The sequence below is a fragment of the Panthera leo genome, chromosome F2 (genome assembly GCF_018350215.1).
Source record: "Panthera leo isolate Ple1 chromosome F2, P.leo_Ple1_pat1.1, whole genome shotgun sequence".
Classification (NCBI taxonomy): Eukaryota; Metazoa; Chordata; class Mammalia; order Carnivora; family Felidae; genus Panthera; species Panthera leo.
In genome coordinates, this window is record NC_056695.1 from 39,806,892 (window position 1) to 39,824,439 (window position 17,548).

At 34.5% G+C, this 17,548-nt stretch overlaps 1 protein-coding gene across 3 annotated transcripts in view; it reads right to left on the reverse strand.

Moving 5' to 3' along the window:
* Positions 1-17,548, reverse strand: part of TRIQK (triple QxxK/R motif containing) — an 83,192-nt gene that overhangs the window by 5,921 nt on the left and 59,723 nt on the right. The window lies entirely within an intron of this gene.

Here is a 17,548-nt window from a genome sequence, read left to right on the forward strand (position 1 = left end):
AAATGGGCAAATGAGTACACATAAGGTCCCTTTAATAGGTAAAGCTAACTTTATTTTCCTAAATGAAGAATAAGAGCTCATTACAAATTATTTTATTAATGATATATTAAGTTTCCAAATAATCAATTGGAGGAATATCCTCAAGTTTTCTGTGAATAAGAAACTAAGAAAGAATCCATAAGTACTTAACTTTTAGTCACTGATCTCCTTAGAAAAATGCATATTTAACTTTTGTTTGTTCTTAATAGAGGACAAAATAAATACTGCTAGATAAATATGTAGGTTAGCTACATTCAGATAACAGTTTCAATCTCCTTTACCACACTTCATTACCAAAGATGAATAAAAATTAAGTTAGTATCACCAAACTTCCTTTTTTGTATACCATTTGATGACACCACTAATGAATAACAAAACTGAGTTTGTGTGTAACCTGTATGTAACTAATGAGTTACATAACCTGTGAAGAAAATAGATTTAACAACAACAACAAACAACAATAACAAAAGCATTCGTTAGAATAATACACTATTTTGTTAACCAAACTTTTAATTAAGAACTGGGTCAATGGGTCTCAAATACAATCTGTCACTCTATGGGAGTTAGCATATGACCATATAATCTCTCTTTTACATTCTCCTTAGTTTGCCTTGTTTCCATCTTACTCCTTTTCCTTCATGACTGGTTTCTTTCCAAATCTTTCCCCTCTATCTCCTTTATGTAAGTAATACAACTTCTAACTTTAGTTTCCACATCTTCCCCACACTGAAATAAATCAGAAAGCAGTTCATCTACACAATAGTATATTATAAAAAATTATGTGCAAATATTAATGTATTTGCGAATGATCCAAAAGTGCCCTTAAAATACCATATAGATTTTTAGAATTAGAAATGGCAGGAAGAAGTGAGTCATATGGATAGGAGTAATGAAAAAACGCTCTATTTGTGTTCATTAGATACATAAAAGTGTTTCTTTAGCTGAAGAGCTATGTGTTTTTTGTTTTAAAAAGAGTCAGTGTATGTTATTTTCTTAACTGCTATCATATAGCAGTCATTCTGGATCTATGAACATGCAGAAGCTTAATAAATATTATTTGATGATAAGGTTTAATGATCCAGAAATGAGCCAATTGTAAAAATGTACATCAAATGATCTAAATTTAAATTATAGAATGAATAAAATACAGAAAAATATTACTCTGACCCATTTTAAATTAGCAACATTTAATTTTGTTGAAAAAGCGTTGACAAGTGTTCACTCTGATTTCACATCTGAACAGTCAAACTATTCATGTCATTACTCCTGCTGAGATATAAACAGTTCAGAACAATGAAAATGGTGACACATCAAATGCTTCCACTCAGGGTTACAAAACAAATTTATAAGAAGAATCAAAAGAGAAATTGGAAGATGATAGATTTGAGGCCAAAAAGTCATTTATTGTTTTATATATGGTCTATAATAATCTCCGTGTGCAAGGGGGGAAAATTAAAAAAGGATTGTCTTCACCCAAATGTTTTTCATACACATATGTTTTACTCTGGATAATGTGTCTGTCATAGAACAGATTCAAATACATACCTAAGAGTCAATGTTAGAGTGGGGATTTATCGCCCTACTTCACTTGTTGTATAACTTCTTGGTTAAATGTGTTCTATTTCAATTCAACTCCTGTAATCTCTTAGAGAATAATACCTCTAGATTTATATTAAATTTGATAGGAACATTTGAAAATGTATTTATAATAAATAGATGGTTTTAAAAATTATTTACACCTGGTACTTCTCCAAATAGTGCATCTGTCATTAATTTAGCATTCTGCTTACTGACTATGATGTCCAAAAGTATAGACTGAAGAATGAAGTTTCAGTCTACGAAGTGAAAACGTTTACAGGGGACTTCGTCAATTTCTTTATAACCAAAACTAGATATTTCTATTATACCCAAAGAGGTTTTCAACATTTAAATTTTTTATGGCTTCAAGAAAGATACCTATGACCACAGGATTATAAAAAAATGTAAAATACAGAAGCCCCTGCCTCCTGAGTATTTAACTTAGTAAAAATACACACACACACACCTGCACATACGTATATAATTTATATATAATATAGATTTTATATGTATATGGCTTCTTGGACACAGGTCTGATTTTGGTTATATCAATAATGCAGTAACCAAAATAGCTGTTTGGCAATTGCTCATTACATTTTATTTATTTATTTTTTAATGTTTATTTCCTTTTGAGAGAGAGAGAGTGCGAGTGGGGGAAGGGCTGAGAGAGAGAGGGGGACAGAGGATCCGAAGCTGGCTCTGTGCTGACAGCAGCAAGCTCAATACAGGGCTTGAACTCACGAACCAGGATATCATGATCTGAGCAGAGGCTGGACACTAAACCGACCAAGCCACCAAGGCACCTCTGCTCATTACATTTTATATGAAAGGAAACCTGGATAATTTAAGACTATGAAGCTCATCTGGGACCTCAATTATCTAATTTCTCTGTTCAATGGCACCATTCATCACATTTCTGTATTTTCGTTTCCTATGGCATAGTTAGGTTAACAAAAGCTTTTTCTCTCTATCCCCAAGCTTCCTGATTGAGTGATTTATGCTTCCTCTCTCCGATATAATCCTATAATACTATTTATTATATTTTATTTTTAAATTAACATACAGCGAAATTGGCTTTTTTTCCTTTTGGTATACAGTTCTATGAATTTTAATGCTTCTGTACAGATTCATGTAATTACTACCATAATCGGGGTACAGAATAGTTCTCCCATTCCAAAAAACTCCCTGTGCTGTCCTTTTATATCCATCCCTCCTCCTACCCATAGTTCCTGGCAACCCTTGTTCTACTGTCCATTTCTATAGCTCTGTCTTTTCAATAATATGACAATGGCTTCTTTTGTTCAGCATAAGTCCTTTAAGTTTCACCTAAGTTGTATGTATCACCAATTCTTCTCTATTGCTGACTAGCATTCCATTATGTGAAGGTACCAGAATTTGTTTATCCATTCACTCACTAAAGTGCATTTGGGTTATGTCTAGTATTTAGCAAATACTACAAAAGCTACCTATAAGCACAGGTGTACGGGTTTTTATATGAACACAAGTTTTCTTTCAATTCATCTAGAGTAGGACTGCTGAGTCATATGGCAAGTCTATATTTTAACTTTGTAAGAAACTGCCACGCCATTTTCCAGAGTGGCTATATTGTTTCACATTCCCACTAGCAATGATCAGAGGTCTGGTAGATTTGCATCAGAAGTAGTATTAGTATTGTTTCACCAGGTTATCTATTTTTAGCATACAACTGTTTATAGTATTCCTTTATAATCTATTTTATATCCATAAGGCTGATAGTAACATACTAATATCATTAATGATATTAGTAATTTGAGTGTTTTTTTTTTGTAGATAGTGTAACTAAAACTAAAGGTTTTTCAATTGTGTTGATCTTTCTAAATAATAAACTTTTGATTTTCCTGATTTTTTCTATTGTTTTTCTCTTCTGTATGTTATTTCCATTTCAATCCTTATTATTTCCTTCCTTCAGGTTGCTTTGAGATTATTTTGCTCTTCATATTCTAACTTGTTTAAGCAGAAAGTTAGGTTACTGTTTTCTTCTTTATAAACATACTGGTTAACAGGTATAAATTACCATCTCAGTACTGCTTTAGCAGCATCTCATAAATTAGCAAGGAGAAGAAAAAAAGTTACATACAAAAACTATACGTAGTCATCTAGTATATTTATCTATGCTGTTACCTTTACTGGTGTTAGTTTTGGTTTGTTTGTTTGTTTGTTTATGGACGTGGATTCAAATTTACTGTCTTGTATACTTTCTTCCAGCCTACAGGACTCCCTGTAGTGTTTCCCTGCAGGGCAGGTGTGCTATTAACAAATCATCTGGTTTTATTTACCCAAAAACATCTTAATTTCTCCTGTTTTTGAAGGATAGCTGTGCTAGATATAGAATTCTTGTTTGGCAGTCTATTGCTTTCAGTACATCATATGTCATGTGTTTGTTACTTTTCTCTGCTGTTTTCAAGATTCACTCTTTATGTTTGACTTTCAACAGTTTGACTATAATGTGGCCCAGTGTGGATCCCTTTAGTTTATCCTACCTGAAATTTATTAAAGTTCTTGGATTAAAAAAAAAATTAAAGTTTTTCATCAAATTAGGGAAGTTTGGGGGTATTATTTTTTTCAATATCCCTTCTGACCATTTTTCTCCCTCCTTTGATTGTAGAATTATTATTATACATAGATTGGTATTATGGATGGTGTCCCACAGGTCTCTGTTCATTTTTTGTCATTCTTCATTCACTCTTTTCACGTTTCTCAGAAAGGATAATCTCAATTAGCTTCTCTTCATGTTCCCTGATTTCTTCTGCTAGTTCACATCTGCTGTGAAGTCCCTTGGCAAAATTTTTATAATTATTGTATTTTTCAAGTCAAGAAAATCTATTTGTTTTTTTTTTAAGTATACATAACTTACATTTCTATAATAAGATGCTTTATTTGGTGAGGCATCATTCTCATATTTCAACTCTTTAGACATGATTTTCTTCAGTTTCTGAACATATTTCAAACAGCTGACTTAAAGACTCTGTTCAATTAAATCCAAGATATGGGACCCCTGAGTGGCTCAGTCAGTTAAGCATCCGACTCTTGGTTTCAGCTCAGGTCATGATCTCACGGTTCATGAGATCAAGCCCTCCATCAAGCTCTGTGCTGCCAGTGAGGAGCCTGCTTGGGATTCTCTCTCTCCCTCTCTCTCTGTCCCTCCCCCCCCCCCCCACTCTCTCTCAAAAAATAAATAAGTAAACTTGAAAAAAAATAAGTCCAAGGTATGATCTTTCTTAGAGACAATTTCTATTCTTTTTCTGTGTATGGAGCACATTTTTCTGATTCCTTGTCCATTTTATAATCTTTGTAGAAAACTGGACATATCAAATAAAGTAATGTGGCAGTTCTACAAATCATATATCCCCTATGATATTGTTGCTGCTGTTTGCTTTTCTTTTGTTGTTTTTAGCATTTGTTTTCTTAGTGACACTTTTGGTCTCATTATGTAAAGTCTGTATTCTTGTCTCATGCAGCCACTTAGCTTAATGTTCACCTAAAGACTAGACAAATATTTTCTTAAATATCTTGAATCAGTAGGTCTTCCACTTTTGCTGGGGCTCTGTGGTGTGTGTGTGTGTGTGTGTGTGTGTGTGTGTGTGTGTGTGTGTTGGTATACATTTTCCAGCTCTGACAGGAGTTTACAGTTCTGCCTTAGCCTTCACTTCCTGCTAGCTTTCTCAAGGTCAGCAATAGATGAGAAATATTATAGTCTTTTCAAGTCTTTATTGGACATGGCATAGCCCTGCACAGGCTTGTGGCTTTCTAGATTCCCAGAAATCTATGTTGGAGATTTTTAAAGACTATTGACATCTCTTTGCCCAGTTTTTTATAGTTTTAGAAGGACCTTCTGCTAGTCCCAAGTAGTAATGCTGCTTCAAGTAGTTGTGATGTTAAAAAAAACTTGCCGCTGACTCTATTTGTTAAAAGCTGGGAGAGAGCTCTTCACAGAGTGAGCTCTAAGTCCAGTCAAATAAAGACAAGTTTTGATAATGAGGCTTTTCAGTGAGTTAACAGGTCAAATATGGACAACTCTCTGAGAATGGAGTGTGGCATAGCTCCAAACCCATTCTGCCTCCTCCAGTACCTGCAGAATGCTCTTTTTCACAACTTCTGTAGTTGCAAGGTTGAGGACAGAAAGATGGAAGAAAAGTCAGTGAAAACCCAACAAAGTCTAATGTTCTTACTGAGATTCAGCTATTTTTCTGGAATAAACATTCCTTGGACTACTGTAAGAGTGTCATTAATTTCCAGATTTCAGAAAAAGTTGATTTTGACTTTTTTTTGCATTGTTCTTATTGTTTTCACAGAGGGGCAGACCTTTGAGATACTTTCTATTCAAGAAGTGCTTCCTTTCCATCCGTTTACTTCCAATGTCATTATATTTGATGTTAATTTCTTTTATACAGCCTACATTTAGGTCATTTTATAAAATGTCAACCTGAAAATCTACTGTCCTTTAATTGGTATGCTTAGACCATTAACATTTAATTATACTATTAATATGTTTTTATTTCGGTCTACTATTTTATTATTGCTTTCTTTTTTTGTTCCCTTTGACTTGTTCCTGTTTCACTTTTCTTGCCCTTTTTTTGAATTATTTAAACGTTTCTTAGCATTCTATTTAAGTTATTATGATTTGGAGGCACCAAGTGGCTCAGTTGGTTGAGAGTTTGACTCTTAATTTTGGCTCAGGTCATGATCCCAGAGTCATGAGATCAAGCCCCGCATCAGGCTCTACACTAAGCATACAGCCTGCTTGAGATTCTCTCTCTCTCCTTCTGTCCCTCTCCCTAACTTGTGCTATCTCAAAAAAAAAATTATGATAATTTTGATATATCTTTTAGTATATTTTAATAACTGTCCTAGAGGTTATGAAATGTATACTTAACATTTTATATTCTAATTCAAATCAATATTTTCTTCAATTCCCTATTTATAAGCATAATCTACATTATTTTCAAAAATTTAATGTACACAATATAATAAATTTCATATTATTATATAATGGAAATAAGCAGTATAGTGCTTTGTAGTGCTAGTTCTACCAGCTTTAGTTTCTATCTTTTGACTTTGCTATGCTTATATTTGAACTTCTTGGACATGTATCATAGGTTAGGAAAGCAGATGTATGTAGTGAACTTCTACTAATTTAGGACGTTAAATATCTGCAAGCAAAGAATTATAAAAGTGAATATACTGCTGTAGCATAGGTGTGTTTTCCTTACAAATGCCAGGAAAGACATCGTTGTCCTTATTTGGATGCACATTTTTATTACAGCCTAATAGTTTTGCAATAAAAAGTGAAAGGTACATGCATAGTTAGAAGGATTATTATGCTCTTGTTACTGAAACTTTATATTCATTCATGATAAAAACTACAACTTGTCCTTACATAATATCAATATAATATTACTAAAATTTAGTAGTGAAATAAAATTTCCTACTACTGTTCTTTCCAGTTTTGTGACCAATTTAATTGAAGACTACCCTGAAGTTGCCAGATCTGTACTATTAAAAAGTTACGTTATTCTTTTCAACTATTCATGTTAATAGAAATTTCTTGATATGTAATGAAAGCAAAGGTTAGAAATACAGAAATAATGTTCAGACTGATACATGAAGACAAATGCCATTCTCAATCCTCAATCTCAATGACCATCATCAAAACAGCCATAACATTCTCTTTAATTTTCTCTAAGTTAACTGCATGTTATAACTTAAATTTATGAAACATATTTATAGTAATAAAATGTCACCTTTGTATGTTTAAAATAAAGTTGTGAAATCAATATTCTAGTAGAAAATTCTATAATGCAGGAAATTTCTTTTATGGCCTAGTAAGAATACAGATTCTGTTATCCATTATGCATAATTCTTAGTAATGAAAATACATTGAGATAATTGCATTGTTAAGATTGCCAATCCAAACAGAAAATTTATCTAAAAATCATGACACTGAGAGTTAAAATTCCTTCAAATCAATCTGAGATTCTTAAGAAATCTAGAGTGTGTATTTCTGTCAATGTGAATTACTCATTATAAAACTTTTGTTGCATGTAAAATTCAAGATCATTTTTGGGAATAAAGTGAAAAAGCCTTCCTCAAATATGATAATGATACACCTAAATAATGTACTTGGAATAATAAAATAAATTTATGAGAATTCCTGGATTTATAAGAACTTACATAAGGCAGAAATACACTTAGGATGTGTGAGCTTTAGTATTTATACTGTAATAGATTTTAGCTTTCTTTCTTTTTTTTTTTTTTCAAAATGAACCTGGATTTAATGCTGAAAAATGGACATTTCAAAATTAAGAAATATCAAAATTTGCATTTTCGCATAGGAAAATGTGGCATAAAAGTGCTCTTTGAACCAGTATCAGCAACTAACTACCAAACTGCTCTAAGTATGTGCACATAGTTATTGAGTAGCAAGTGAAATCTCTGAAGTAAGTTTTTTTTGGCTAGCAAGTAACAAATTATTAATTATTGTCCATCAAGAAACAAGAAAACTCTAAGAAAAAAAATATATATAGTATTTTATTATTTTCACCTGCTTCCACAATCTTAACTGCATGAGTCATTGTTTTCTAAAGTTGCTAGATAGAATTGCCAGAACCTCTGAATATAGTGTGAAATTAGAACCTATCACTGATTGTAAGTGTTCTTAGTTAACCTTACATCTAACTAAGCATAATTGAAAATGTTCACTTATGGTCACCAGGATTTTTATATTCCATTTTATGGAATACATATGAAATATTTTATGTTTAGCCAACCCTTTCATTCATTCATTCATTAAAAATTATTTTATCGAGGGGTGACTGGCTGGCTCAGTTGGTAGAGCACGTGACTCTTGATCTCAGGGTTATAAGTTCAACTCTCATATTGGGTATGGAAATTACTTAAAAATAAACACCTTTTAAAATTATTTATTGAGCACTTACTATGTAACAGTGTTCTAGGTACTGAATACACAGTAGTGTGAGTAAAACAGACCCATTGTCTATTATCCTTGTTAAAAGATAGATAGGGGCACCTGGGTGGCTCAGTCAGTTAAGCTTCCAGCTTTGGCTCAGGTCATGATCTCACGGTTCATGAATTAGAGCCCTGCATCAGGCTGTCTGTTGTCAGCACAGAGCCCTCTTTAGATCCTCTGTCTCCTTCTCTCTCTGCCCTTCCCCACTCATGCTTTCTCTCTCTCTCTCTCAAAACTAAATAAACATTTAAAAAATAAATAAATAAAAGATAGATAATAAGCAAACAAAAACATGTTCAGTTTCTCAAGTGATAAAAACCACTAAAAACAAAAATAAAGTTAGTAAGGAGAAGAAAATAAAAGGGACAGATGCAGTGTTTCAGATAGAGTGGTCAGGTAAGGTCTCCTTGATAACGTCACTTAACATTATTACTTGATGTCACTTGACCAGATATTTAAATGAACTTAGGGAGAAAGTCATGTGGATATCTGGTAGTTGCAATTCCAAATACTGGGAACATCAAAGTCCAAAGACTCGGGAAACCCAAACCCCTAGAAGGTCAAAATGTCACTGAAGTTTCTCAAGTCAAAGAGCTTTATGGATAATAAAATAAAAATCTGAGAGTGAGGTCAGCATCATGGCAGCATGAGTTATTCCTTTTACTCCCCTTTCATTTGCAACTAATCAGACATCCATAACCAAAGAAAAGCACCTCTTCACTACATACCAGGACAGTCAAAAGATCCACCTATTAATACACCCACAAGTGGGCAGACTGGACAGCAGAGGAAGCCATGGAGCAAGGGGAGCCGCAGTGGCACCAGGGGTGGCAGCTGCAGAGAAAGCTGCTGGAGGTCTGGCTATGTGCCAGCACAACCTTTCTGGCAGAGGAGGTGGAGGGTGAAGGTGGTTGGCAAGTGGGGTCTGCCCAGTTGAGTGTTCTGTAGCTAGGGGAATCTATTGCTCTCTTTTAGAAGGGACCACAGTGACTGGGGCAGGGAAAGGAAAGAGAAGTAGGCAGACAAAGAGAACTGAAGGGAAGTGTCTCCTGTTGTCTGTCTCAGGGTTCAGGGAAAAGAATCACCCACAGACCTCTGGGACTCCTTCCCCCACAATCATGGATCCCTCTACAGAGCTGTGGGCACACCCACAGCCCCAAGTGCTAAATATGCACCATCCCCTCTGCAGCCAGTTTTCTTTTCTTTTCTTTTCTTTTTTTTTTTTTTTTTTATGCCTGGACTCCCAATTTTCAGTAAGATAAACCAAAAAATTATGCTATACCACCACCTTCTGGAAAGTGAAAGGAAGGCTCCTAATTACCAACCTGTCAGAATCACATTAAACAAAACCTTACCTAAATAAGAAAAGTGTACATTACTTTCAATGTGAAAAGTAGGCACTTTTCATCAAATCATGGTAATACAATATGACAAAAAGGAAATGACAATTCTCCAGAAACTGAACCCAAAGACATGGAATATTGCAATCTAAGGGATAAAAGAATTCAAAATAGCTGTTATGAAGACATTCAATGAGCTATAAGAAAACTCAGGCAATATAAAGCTCTCAGGAATAAAATGAACAGACAAAGGAGTAGTTTACCAAAGTGACTGGAATTCTAAATAAGAACCAAACAGAAATTCTGGAGGTAAAGAACTCAATAAATGAGATAAAGAATGCATTAGAATGCATTGGAAATAGAACAGATCAAATGGAAGAGAGAATTCACAAGGTGGAAGATAGGCATCTAGAAATGATTCAGGCAGAAGAGGAAAGAAAACAGATTTTTAAAAAGCAAAGAAATCCTATAAGAGGTCTCAGGGTCCATTAGAAAAGCCAACTTTAAATAATGATTATTTCAGAAGGAGAAGAGGGACAGAAAAAAGGCAGAGAATTTAATTAAGTAAATTTAATTAAAATTCAATATCTAAGAACTTCCCAAATCTAGGGAAGGAACTGGATAAAATTCCATGAAGCTTATTAAATGCCTTATTACTCAATGCAAAAAGACCATTTCCAAGACATATTTCATTAAAAGTGTTAAAAGTAATGATAAAGAAAGAATTTTAAAGACAGGGGAAAAAAGACAGTAACCCACAAAGGAATGCCTATTAGACTATGAGTACATTTCTCAGCAAAAACTCCACAGGTCAGGAGATAGTAGAATGACATATTTAAAAATTTGAAATATAAAAACTGTCAGCCAAGAATATCTTATCTGCCAAAGTGATCCTTCACATATAAAGGAGAAATAAAGGCCTTCCCAGACAAATAAAAGAGAGGAAGTTCACCGCCACTAGGCCTGCCTTACAAGAAATGTTGAAAAAAGCACTTCAAGCTGTAAAGAAAGGACAAAAGTACACAAAACTCTTTTTAAGGTGACAAGCAGTCAGAATTAGAATATTCTTTAGAATAGTATGTTAAACTATTAATTATAGCTTAAAGTTTAAAGGAAAAGGACATTAAAAATACAGCTACCACAAACAGGTAACAAAGTCACAGCATAAAAAGAGATCATTTGTGACATCAAAAATATAAAAGGGGAAGAATGAAATGACAGAGACTTTATAGAGAATGAAGATAAATTGCTATCACCAGGAAAAAAATATATTTTATTCATCAAATGTCTTATACAAACCTTGTAGTAACCACAAAGGAAAAATCTAGAAGAGAGACATGAAACAAAAACAGGAGAATCATCCCAGAAAACCACTAAAAAACGCAAAAAAAAGAAAAAAAAAGAAGGTAAAAGAAACAGTGGAGACAAAATAACCAGAAGGCAAAAGATAAAATGACAGTTGTAAATCCTTACTTACCAATAATCAATCTAAATGTAACAGGGTAATGGGACTGAACTCACCAGTCAAAAGGCAAAGTGGCTAAATAGTTAAAACAACAACTACAACAACAACAACAAAAACAAGACCCAACCATATGCTGCCTGCAGGAGATTCATTTCAGCTCTAAGACACACATCAGTTCAAAGTGAAAGGGCAGAACATGATATTCCAAGCAAACAGAAACCAAAATGGTGGGTATAACCAAACTTATATCAGACAAAATACACTCCAAGACAAAAAAGGTAAGAAGACACAAAGAAGGTAATTATATAATGATGAAAAGGTCAGTACCTCAAGAGGATATGACAATTGTAAATAAATATGCTCCTAACCTTGTATATCTGAGTACCAAGATATATTAAGCAAATAATAATAGGTTTTAAGGGAGAAATAAAGGACAATACAATAAATGCATGGGATTTCAATACCCCATTATACAGCAATGGATAGATCATCCTGGCAGAAAATCAACAAAGAAACTTTATAACGAACCATACTTCATAACAAATGGACTTAATAGACATACACAGAACATTCCATCCAATAGCAGGCAAATATTTATTCTTCTCAACTGCACATAGAACATTCTCCAGCATGGATCGTATGATATGCCACAAAACAATTCTTAGCAAATTTTAAAAGACTGACATAATACCAACCATCTTCACTGAACTAGAAATTAACAACAAAAAGAAAGTTAGATCTATAAATATGTGGAAACTAAACAACACACTTCTAAACAACCATTAGATCAAAAAGAAATAAAACACTAAAACAAATAAAAATGGAAAAACAACATACCAAATAGTCAAATAGTGTGTCAAATCAAATAGTGTGGGCTGCAGCAAAAGCAGTTCTGAGAGGAAAGTTTACAGCAGTAAACACACATATTAAGTATGAAATTAAAAAGATCTCAAATAAACAACCTAACTTTACACCATAAGAAATTAGAAAAAAAAAAAGAACAAATAAAGCCTAAAGTTAGCAGATGGAAGGAAATACTAAAGATCAAAGCAGAAACAAATGAAACAGAGACCAAAAAAACAATAGAAAAGATCAACGAAATTAAAAGCTGGTTCTTTGGAAAGATAAAATTGACACACTTTTTCTTTTTTAACGTTTATTTATTTTTGAGACAGAGAGAGACAGAGCATGAACGGGGGAGGGTCAGAGAGAGAGGGAGACACAGAATCTGAAACAGGCTCCAGGCTCTGAGCACTCGGCATAGAGCCTGACACAGGGCTCGAACTCACGGACCGCGAGATCATGACCTGAGCCGAAGTCGGACGCTCAACCGACTGAGCCACCCAGGCGCCCCCAAATTGACACACTTTTAACTAGACTAAGAAAAAAGAGAGAAGACTTAAATAAAACTAGAAATGAAAGAGGAGACATTACAACTGACACTGCAGAATTATAAAAGAAACATCTACTCATTATCAGGAAAATACAAATCAAAACCACACTGAGATACCACCTCACACCAGTCAGAGAGGCTAAAATGAACAAATCAGACTACAGATGTTGGCAAGGATGTGGAGAAATGAGAACCCTCTTACACTGTTGGTGGGAATGCAAACTGGTGCAGCCACTCTGGAAAACAATGTGGAGGTTCCTCAAAAAATTAAAAATAGAACGACCCAGCAATAGCACTACTAGGAATTTATCCAAGGAATACAGGAACACTGATGCATAGGGGCACGTGTACCCCAATGTTTACAGCAGCACTTTCAACAATAGCCAAATCATGGAAAGAGCCTCAATGGTCATCAACTGATGAATGGATAAAGATGTGGTTTATATATACAATGGCATACTACTTGGCAATGAGAAAGAATGAAATCATGCCACTTGCAGCAATGTGGATGGAACTGGAAGGTATTATGCTGAATGAAATAAGTCAGTCAGAGAAGGACAGACATCATATGTTTTCACTCATATGTGGATCTTGAGAAACTTAACAGAAGACCATGGGAGAAGGGAAGGGGAAAACATAGTTACAAACAGAGAGGGAGGAAGGCAAACCACAAGAGACTCATAAATACAGAGAACAAACTGAGGGTGGATGGAGGGGTGGGAGAGAGGGGAAAATGGGTGATGGGCATTGAGGAAGACACTTGGGATGAGCACTGTGTGCTGTATGTAAGTGATGAACCATGGGAATCTACCCCAAAAACCAAGAGCACAATTTGACAGTAAATTATATTAAAATAAATAAATGAAAGAAACATCTATGAACAATTATTTGCCAACAAGTTACATAATCTAGAAGAAAGGGACACATTTCTAGAAACACATAACCTACCAACACTAACTCAGGAAGAAATACAAAATACGAACAAACTGATAATAACCACAGAGACTGAATCAGTAATCAAAAACTCCCAGCACAGAAAACTCAGACCCAACAACTTCACTGGAGAATTCTACTAAACATTTCAAGAATCAACACCAATTCTCATCAAACTCTTTCACACTCTTCCAAACTCTTTTTATGAAGCCAGATTTACTTAGATACCAAAACAAGATAAGGATACCACAGTAAAAGAAAATTATAAATATCCCTGATGAATATAGATGTAAAAACTCTCAGTAACATATTGGCAAAATGACTTCAAGTATTCATTGAAAGAATTATACACCAAGGCCAAGTGGGGCTTATTCCTGGGATGCAAGGATGGTTCAATGTGGAAATCAATAAATGTAATACATCACATCCATAAAATTAAAGATAAAAATCATATGATTATCTCAATAGATGCAGAAAAACCATTTGACAAAATATAACAGCATTTGTTGCCAAAAATCCCTAACAGTTTGGATATAGAAGGTACCTACCTCTACATAATAAAGGACATATGTGACAAATCTACAGCTAACATTATCCTTAAGGAAGAAAAATTTAAACTATTTCCTCTAAGATTAGGAATAAGACAAGGATGTCTATTATCACAACTCCTATTCAATATAGTAATGGAAGTCCTAGCTAGTGGACTTAGGGACAACAAAGAAATAAAAGACATTCAAGTCAGGAAAGGAAAAAGTAAAGCTCTATCTGTTTATAATATAATCTTATATATAGAATCAACAATTTCAGTAAAGTGGCAGGATACAAAATCAACATACAGAAATTAATTGGATTTCTTTTTTTTAAGTTTATTTACTTTTGAGAAAGAGAGAAAGTGTGCACATGAGTGAGGGAGGGACTGAGAGAGAGGGAGAGAGAGAATCTCAAGCACGTTCTGGCTGTCAGTGCAGAGCCCCATGTGGCACTCCATCTCACCAACCATGAGATCATGACATGAGCCAAAATCAAGAGACATAAGCTTAACTGACTGAGCCACCCAGGCACTCCTCAACTGCACCTCTTTACATTAACTATGAATCATCTGATAAAAGGAAAACTATCACATTCACAATAGCATCAAAACAATAAAATAGTGGGTGCCTGAACATCTGACTCTGACTCAGGATATGAACTCGTAGTTGGCAAGTCCAAGCCCTACATCAGGCTCACTGTTGTCAGCGTAGAGCCCACTTCAGATCTTCAGTCCCCTCTCCCTTCCCCTTTCCCACTTGTGCTCTCTCAAAAATCAATAAACATTTTTAAAAAATAATACTTAGGAATACATTTATGCAAGGAAGTGAAAGATCTATACAATGAAAATTACAAGATTTGGCTGAAAGAAACTGAAGAAGACACAAACAAATGGAAATATATCCCATGCATAGATCAGAAGAATGAATATTGTTGGGACGCTTGGGTGGCTCAATTGGTTAAGCGTCCGACTTTGGCTCAGGTCATGATCTCGCGGTTTGTGAGTTTGAGCCTCACATTGGGCTCTGTGCTGACAGCTCAGAGCCTAAAGCCTACTTCGGATTCTATCACCCTTTCTTTCTGCCCCTCCCCCCTCACACTCTGTCTCTGTCTCTCTCAAAAATAAACATTAAAAAAATAAATAAAAAAGAAGAATTAATATTGTTAAAATGGCCACACTACCTAAATCCATCTACAGATCCAATGCAATTCTCATCAAAATACTGAAGGCAGTCTTCACAGAAATAAAAGCAAAAAATCCTACAATTTGTGTGGAACCACAAAAGCCCCTAAATAGCCAAAGCAGTCCTGAGAAAAAGAACAAAGACAGAGGTATCATGCTTCTTGATTTCAAACTGTATATAAAGCCACAGTAATAAAAACAGTATGGAAAAACAGACACATCAACCAATAGAACAGAACAAAGAGCCCAAAATTAAATCTCAGTAGATATAGTCAACTAATATTCGACCATAATTGGAGGGAACCAAGAATACCCAATAGGGAAAGGATAGTTTCTTCAACAAATGGTGCTGGGAACACTGGAGAAACACATGCAGAACACACACACACACACACACACACACACACACACACACACACACAAAGGGACACCTATCTTACTCTACTCACAAAAGTTTACTCAAAATGCATCAAAGACTTAAACATAAGACTTGATACTATAAAAGTCTCGAAGAAAATGTACGGAATATATTTGTCAGTATTGGCCTTGATGATGTTTTTTTTTGACATGAAACCAAAAGCACAAACAACAAAAGCAAAAATCCAACAAATGAGTCTACATTAAACTCAAAAGCTTCTACACAGCAAAAGAAGCAAAATGAAATGACAAACTACAGGATGGGAGGAAAAATTTGCCAACCATATGTTGGGTAATAGGTTAATATCCAAAATATGTAAAGAACTCAGCCAACTTAATAACAAAAAAACAATCCACTAAAAAAATGGGAAGAACTAAACAGAAAATTTTCCAAGAGGACGTCAACATGGCCAACAGACACATGAAAAAATGTTCAACATCACTAATCACCAAGGAAATGCAAATCAAAATACCCTTGTGATATCACCTCATGCCTGTTAGAATGGTTATCACCAAAAAGACAAGAGAAAACAGGTGCTGGCAAGGGACCAGCACCAACCAAGGTGTTGTGAAGGGAATTAAGAGTACACTCATCCCGATGAGCACTGAGTAATATATGGAGTTGCTGAATCACTATATTGTATACCTGAAACTAGTATAACACTGTATGTTAACTACACTGTTAATAACACTGTTGTAATAATAATAAAAAGAAAAACCATGGTGAAAAGAAAGCTCTTATACATTGTTGGTGGGAACATAAATTGGTCCAACTACTATGAATAACAATATGGAGGGTTCTCAAAAATTAAAAATTGATATACCATAATTATCTAGAAATTCCACTTCTGGTTATATATGGAAGGGAAATGAAAACATGATTTCAATGGCATACATGCATTCCCATGTTTATCAGAGCATTATTCACAATAACCAAGAAGTGAAAACAAACTGAATGCCCATCAGTGGATAAATGAATTAAAAAATGTGGTACATACACACAATGGAATATTGTTCATCTAGGAGGAAGAAAGATATCCTCCTATTTGCTACAACACTGATGGACCTTGAGCACATTATGCTCAACCAAATAAGTCAGAAAGAGAAGACAAATGCCGTACGATATCACTTATATGTTAAACAAGTTAAATCTGTAAAAGAACCCAGTAAAATGGTAATTACCAGGGGATGGGTTGGGGAGAAGGAGAGGAGTGATGGTGTTTATGCGTACAAACTTGTAACAAGCAACAAATAAGCTACAGGGATGGAGTGCACAACATAATGAATATAGACCAAAATGTAATACCTTAAATATGTAATGAGATAAATTTTGCTACAGCAGCAATCATATTATAATATCTAAATGTATCAAAGTAATACATTGTATACCTTAAACGTATACAATGTTATATGTCAAATTTATTGAATTAAAAAAATAAAGTAAAGTAAATTTAAAATTAAAAAGTTCAAGGGCACCTGGTTGGCTCAGTTAGTTAAGCATCTTATTCTTGTTTTGGCTCAGGTAATGATCTCATGGTTCATGAGAAGGAGCCCCATGTCGGGCTCTGCACTGATAGCACAGAGCCTGCTTGGGATCCTCTCTCCCTCTCCCTCTGTCCCTCCCTCACTTGCGTTCTCTCTATCTCTCTCTCAAAATAAATAAATA